This window comes from Pteropus alecto, unplaced genomic scaffold, assembly GCF_000325575.1.
Source record: "Pteropus alecto unplaced genomic scaffold, ASM32557v1 scaffold185, whole genome shotgun sequence".
In the NCBI taxonomy this organism is placed as follows: Eukaryota; Metazoa; Chordata; class Mammalia; order Chiroptera; family Pteropodidae; genus Pteropus; species Pteropus alecto.
Genome location: NW_006438088.1, coordinates 4234331 through 4240328, shown reverse-complemented (window position 1 = coordinate 4240328; position 5998 = coordinate 4234331). Strand labels below are relative to the sequence as shown.

At 43.7% G+C, this 5998-nt stretch overlaps 1 protein-coding gene across 2 annotated transcripts in view; it reads left to right on the top strand.

Moving 5' to 3' along the window:
• The first annotated feature begins 3418 nt into the window (after positions 1-3418).
• STX11 (syntaxin 11) overlaps positions 3419-5998 on the top strand; it is a 34235-nt gene continuing 31655 nt past the window's right edge. Inside the window, exon 1 of one of the 2 annotated variants that reach the window (XM_015592082.2) lies at positions 3419-3511. The gene's annotated coding sequence lies outside the window, so the exon portion shown is untranslated. Of the gene's footprint in view, positions 3512-3532; positions 3858-5998 lie in introns of those variants that run through there. The other variant, XM_006915347.3, reaches the window with a different exon arrangement.

Sequence of the window (5998 nt, the reverse complement as noted above, 5' to 3'; positions counted from 1 at the left end):
GTACACAAAACTATATTGACTGGCTGCCCTTTTTATTCACGATCTCCGACTTCAAATGAACCCTTAGTACTACCCAACAATTTGGCTACCTTTTCAAAGTCCATTTAATCTCTCACTGTCCCCAGATGCTATTTCATACTTTCTCCTCTCTTCTCAATTTTCCTGTCTATTCCTCACTCTCAGTTGGTGACTTCGCTTCTTCACTAATAAGTCACGTTCCTGCCTGCACATTCACCAGCATCTGTGCCCACACATTCTGCCTCCCTTCCTGTTAATGGAAGGAGTCTATCTTCTATTTACCCCAACGTTCCATTTGTGCATTGGATCCCATCCCTGCTCATCTACTCAAGAATATCGCTCTAGCCATTATCTCTTTTCTCGCCTTTTCTTTCCATCATCCCTTTTTCTTTCCCTTTGGGCTATTCTCATGACCATACAAACATATATACATCTTCTAATTAAAAAAAAGAAATCTCTCCTTTTACGATACATTTCCTTCCAGCTATGGCCCCATTATTCTATCTCTATTTACTCTCTTTTTATTTTCTCTGGACCCACTCCAGAGATCACCACACATCACCAATACTCTCCTTATGAGGTATTCCACTGGCCTCTATCTGGCCAAGACCATTGCTCAGTTTTCAGTACTAATTTTATCCCTTTTAAAAGCACTTGACAAAGTTGATCATTCTTGAAACCTTTTCATTCGCCTTCTGGAACACCATTCTTTGTTAATTTACCTCCTATCTCATTCTTCTTTCTTAATTCTTCATCTTCCTGATCTCTGAACTTTTTTGAAGGGCCCCAGGACTAGGATTTCAGAAATCTGAATTCTATATGCGAACCATGTATATGTGGAAGACTTCCAAATTGATGTCACCATCCCAGACTCATCTATCCAGCTGCCTTTTTGACAACTTGACAACTCCAAACTTACAATGTCTAAAACAGAACTTTTAATCACCATCAATCCTCCCTGCCCCTCCCTCACCCCCAAACTTGCTTCACAGGCAGTCTTCCTGATCTCAGCAGAAGGAACCTCTTTTCTTCTAGTTACTCCAAGTAAAAACTTTGACTTATCCTTGATTCCTCTTTCTCTCTCACACCCTACATCCCATGACTCAGAGTTGTCGGCCTCTCCCTGTGACTGCATCCAGAACCTGCCCACTGCTCACCAGCTCCACTGCTCTGTCTTTGTATCAGTCAGGGGTCTTTAGAGAAAAGAACCAATGGCAGACATCACTATCTATCGATTGATTGATAGATATGGATAGAGACAGAGAGAGAGAGAGAGATTCATTATAAGGAATTGGCTCACGTGACTATGGAGGTTGAGAAGTCCTAAGATCTGTAGTTGTCAAGCTGGAGCCCCAGAAATGTTGGTGATCTAAGTTAGCCTGAGTCTGAAGGCCTGAGATGCAGGAGAGCAAATGGTGTAAGTTCCAGTTTGGAGGGAAATTGAAGGCAGGAGAAAACTGATGACGGAGATTAAAGACAGGCAGAGAGAGAAAAAATTCTCCCCTATCCTGTTTTTTGTTCTATTTAGGCTTTCGCCAGATTGATGAGGCCCACCCATATCAGGCAGGGCAATTTCCTTTACTCAGACTACAGATCCAAATTTAATCTCATCAAGAGACATCCAAAATAATGTTTACCAAATTACCAGAGCACCAGAGGAGAAAGTATGAAATAGCATCTGTGGCCTAGTCAAGTTGACACATAAAGTTAACCATCACAGCTTCCTAACTGGTTGGCTGGCTTCCATCCTTGTGCCCTACTCTATCCTCAACACAACAGTGGACTAAGAAACAAGACAAAAAAACCCCTACATGTCACTCCTCTGCTAAAAATTCTTTAATGTCTTCCTTTCTCGACCAAAGTAAAAATTTCAAGCTATCGTGACCACCAAGGCCCTACGTATTCTGTTCCCGACCCCTCACCCTACCACCTGTCACTCTTCCCCCACTCATTCTGTTCCGCCCACACTGCTATTACTCTAAGAAGCCAAGCATGCTCTTACCTCGGAGCATTCATCTGCAGATCCCTCCAGCTTGAAAGAGCCTTAACCCCAATATCCACGTTGTTTCCTCCCTCAGATGTTTTCTTATCTTAGATGCTTTTGCCATATACACACACACACACATATATATATTAGTTTATTATAACCCCACCCATCCTTTTTATTTTGCTTTATTTTTAAAATAAACTTTTTTGGGGGGAATGATCTTATATTTACATAAAAATTGCAAAGACAGTATAAACTCTGTTCCCATTTTCTCTATTATTACCATTTTACATTAGTATGGTGTATCATCACAACTCATGAACCAATTTGATACTTTAGTACTAGTCTATACTAGATTTCCTTAGTTTTTACCTAATGGCATTCTTCTGTCCCAGGACCCCATCCAAAATACCACATTACATTTAGTTGTCATTCTCATTAGGCTCCTGTAGGCTCTGGATGTTTTTCAGATTTCCTTTGTTTTTGATGATAAGTGACAGCTTTGAGGAATTTTGGTCAGGTGTTTTGTAGAATGTCCCACTATTGAACTTTTTCTAATGTTTTTCTCAAGACTGGGGTTATCAGTTTGGGGGAGGAAGACCACAGAGGTTAAGTGTCATTTTCACCACATCATGCCAAGATGCATACTATCAATATGATTCATGACTGTTAATGTTGACCTCGATCACCTGGCTGAGGTAGTGTTTTTCAAGTGTCTCCCTTTAAAGTTATTCTTTCCCCCCATTCCATACTGTATTTTGCGGGAGAAAGTCGCTATGAGCAGCCCATACTTAAGGAGTGGAAAGTTCTTCTCCTCTTTGAGGGTGGAGTATCCACATAAATTATTAGAAATTCTTCTGCAGGGGCGATTTATCTCTTCTACACCATTTATTTATTTATTCAACGATTTATTTATATCATTATGGACTCGTGGATTTCTTTACTTTGGGTGATAATCCAATACTACTTTATTTATTTCGGAGCTCAAATTGTTCCAGTTTTAACTATGGGGAGCTCTTCAGTTGGAGCCTGCGTTTCCTTGACATTCTCCATCAGTGTGGTGCTTTTTTTCTTTTTTCGAACACTTCCTAACTTAAGCTTCAGCCTTATTTTGCAAGATACCATAAAATAAAGTTCACGCATAATGCACACTTTATCTTTCCCCACTGGAATGCCAGGTCCTCGAGGGCAGGGTCTTACGGTATTTTTGACCACGGTTGCATTCTCAGCACTTGGTGGACCCTCGACTGGTGTTGAATGAATGAATGAACCCTGCTAGCGTTAGGCCCAGGTGAGGGGAGTGAGTCCGGGTGGGTTCTGGGAAAGCGGTGCTCAGCCTCGGGGTGACGTCAGCCTCGGGCAGCCGCAGCTGCAGGGCCAGCCGCTGCCCTGGTCATCACGCCCACACTCAGACCCGGCTGCTAGAGTCCCCGCTGCGGGAAACTCACCCGGCGGCCAACGTCACCAGCGCAGCGGGGATTCCCGGGGAAAGTCCAGCGCCTCCGGGTGAGGGGCGCGAAAGAGGGAGGTGGGGAGGAGGTTGTATCGTACCTGGGGGCAGCATCCACCCACCGCTTCCCACGGTCAGTAGCGCACAGACACCTGACCCGGCGGGGACGCGCGTGAGGACGCGGCGCTGTCTGCCCGGGGCGGGGCCAGATCTCCAGCTGTGGGCGCTGCCGACGCCGAGGGGCTGGGCCGGCAGCGCGGAGCTGGGGTGGCGGCGGAGTTGCTGCCCGACGCGCGGGGAGTCACGCCGCGGGCTTCCTTCCCACGACCGAGCGAGCGCAGCGCGGGACAGGCGCCCGCGCGCGGCAGGGCTTCTTGGTTCGCACGCTCCGGCTGGTTCCTGGTTCGTTTTTTCTCCTTGCGCCTCTTTTTCTCTCCCTAACTGCCCCAGAAGCGAGGACACATCCCGCGTGGCTGTACGCGGAGAGCTGCAGGCAGAGGCGCCCTGGGGTGGGGGGCTGGCTGCTCCGGGACCGGAGGGATGCATCCTCCGGTGGGATTTCGTGTCTGGCATGTCAGGGAACACGGCATGGGGTCTCTCATATGGAGAGGAGTGGTTATGTTTTTCTTTCTTTCTTTCTTTTTTCTTTCTTTCTTTCTTTCTTTCTTTCTTTCTTTCTTTCTTTCTTTCTTTCTTTCTTTCTTTTTTCTTTCTTTCTTTCTTTCTTTCTTTCTTTCTTTCTTTCTTTCTTTCTTTCTTTCTTTCTTTCTTTTTTTTTCTTTTCTTTTCTTTTCTTTTCTTTCTGTCTCCTGGTGGGCAAGGAACTGTACATTTAAGGCTTTTAAAATTATTTCAGAGATACCTGTTGATAGGATTCCCTGAAGTATTTTTCTTTTCTTTTCTTTTCTTTTCTTTCTGTCTCCTGGTGGGCAAGGAACTGTACATTTAAGGCTTTTAAAGTTATTTCAGAGGTACCTGTTGATAGGATTCCCTGAAGTATACGCCGAAGACTACTTTTGCTTTAAGTCGAAAGGCTGGAATTTGGGGGGGGGGAGTGTTTTTTTTGTTTGTTTGTTTGTTTGTTTTTTTTAATTAGTTGGGCATTACTTCGGTTTGACCACCTCTTCACTACCTATTAGGTTGCACTTTCTCAAAAATACCAGAATGGGTACTTCTTGACTTGGCAGTATGACTCAGGAGCCAGGAAATACGGAGACGTTGATACAGCCTTCAAACAGCTCCTTCCAAGCCCACATGAGACTCTTTTTAGAACGAAGACAGGAAAAAGTGGCAGCGCTTATGAGAACCATACTGTCCGCGAGAGGGAATTCTAGACTCCGCTGACACCAGCTGAGATCTGTATTATTACTTCCTGTGGTTCTCACGCACTTGTTTAAGCCGTTTCTCAGCAAAGGGAGGAGTTGTTATTTCCACACGATTATCCAAAAATGAGTCACAGGGCTGCTCTCTTCATGGTGAGACTTTGTTAATGAACTTTTCAAAAGTGAGGTTTTGCTCTGGCTATTTAAAATAAGACTAATGCGAAATGGCTACACTGCTAAACTGGGGCAACTGGTATAGGAAGTAACAGTTCAAGTTTTCAGTTTCCTAAAGCACCTGATGGTACAACATGCTAGCTAGGGTTACTAGGCCGATGTCAGATAACCATTAAAATCACATGCTTTGCCCGAGAAAAAAAATTTCATTATTCAATAACTGCTTTTTGTTCTTACTTTCACTGGTATGGTATGGTAGAAATATGTCATTTTCCAGAGTGATTGTGTGTCACTCCCTGAATCAGAATATTTCAATTGGTTTGTCTTTAGTAAATTAGTGCTTAAGCCACATGAAAATTAATGAAGAAGGTGGGTATCAGTTGGAGCTGAGAAATGTAAATGTTTAAGCTGATAGGCCCCATTGCAGCTGGGCAGTAGTTCTTAGGAAGGAACTGTACATTATCTCCTCACAGAGACAGAGAAGGGCAACAGCATCTCTGCTGGAGCTGAGCTGAGCCAAGGTCAGTCCAGCATACAATTATCAGGCACCTTCTCTATGCCAGATTCCTCAGTGACCTGTTTGTCCAACCATGAATATGACAGGATCCTGCCCGCAAGGGTCCTAAAAACTGGTGTGGAAGACCAAAAATCTACTGGAAAATCCAGTAGGAGTTGAGCATTATTACAAATCTTTGCCCAGAGCAGGGCTTCTATCTCAATGTGACTGACATTCTGCAGATCTGGGATTTTGAATGAATTGTGTCGGCGTTGCTGGAAGAATGAGAAAGGTTTTGAGTTTAATCCTCTTCTTGTCTTTGTAGGCAGCCTATGCTTATGTAGTAAGTGCTTCATTCAATAAGTGATGTAAAAAATATATGAATTAGGAAGGCAAGATTTTTTTAAGTTTATTGGAGTAACATTGGTTAATACAATTCTGTAATTTTCAGGTGTACATTATCATTTGACATGTATATTGTATTGTGTGTTTACCACCCAAAGTCTAGTTTCCTTCAGCTACCATATATTTGATCCCCTTTACCCACTTCA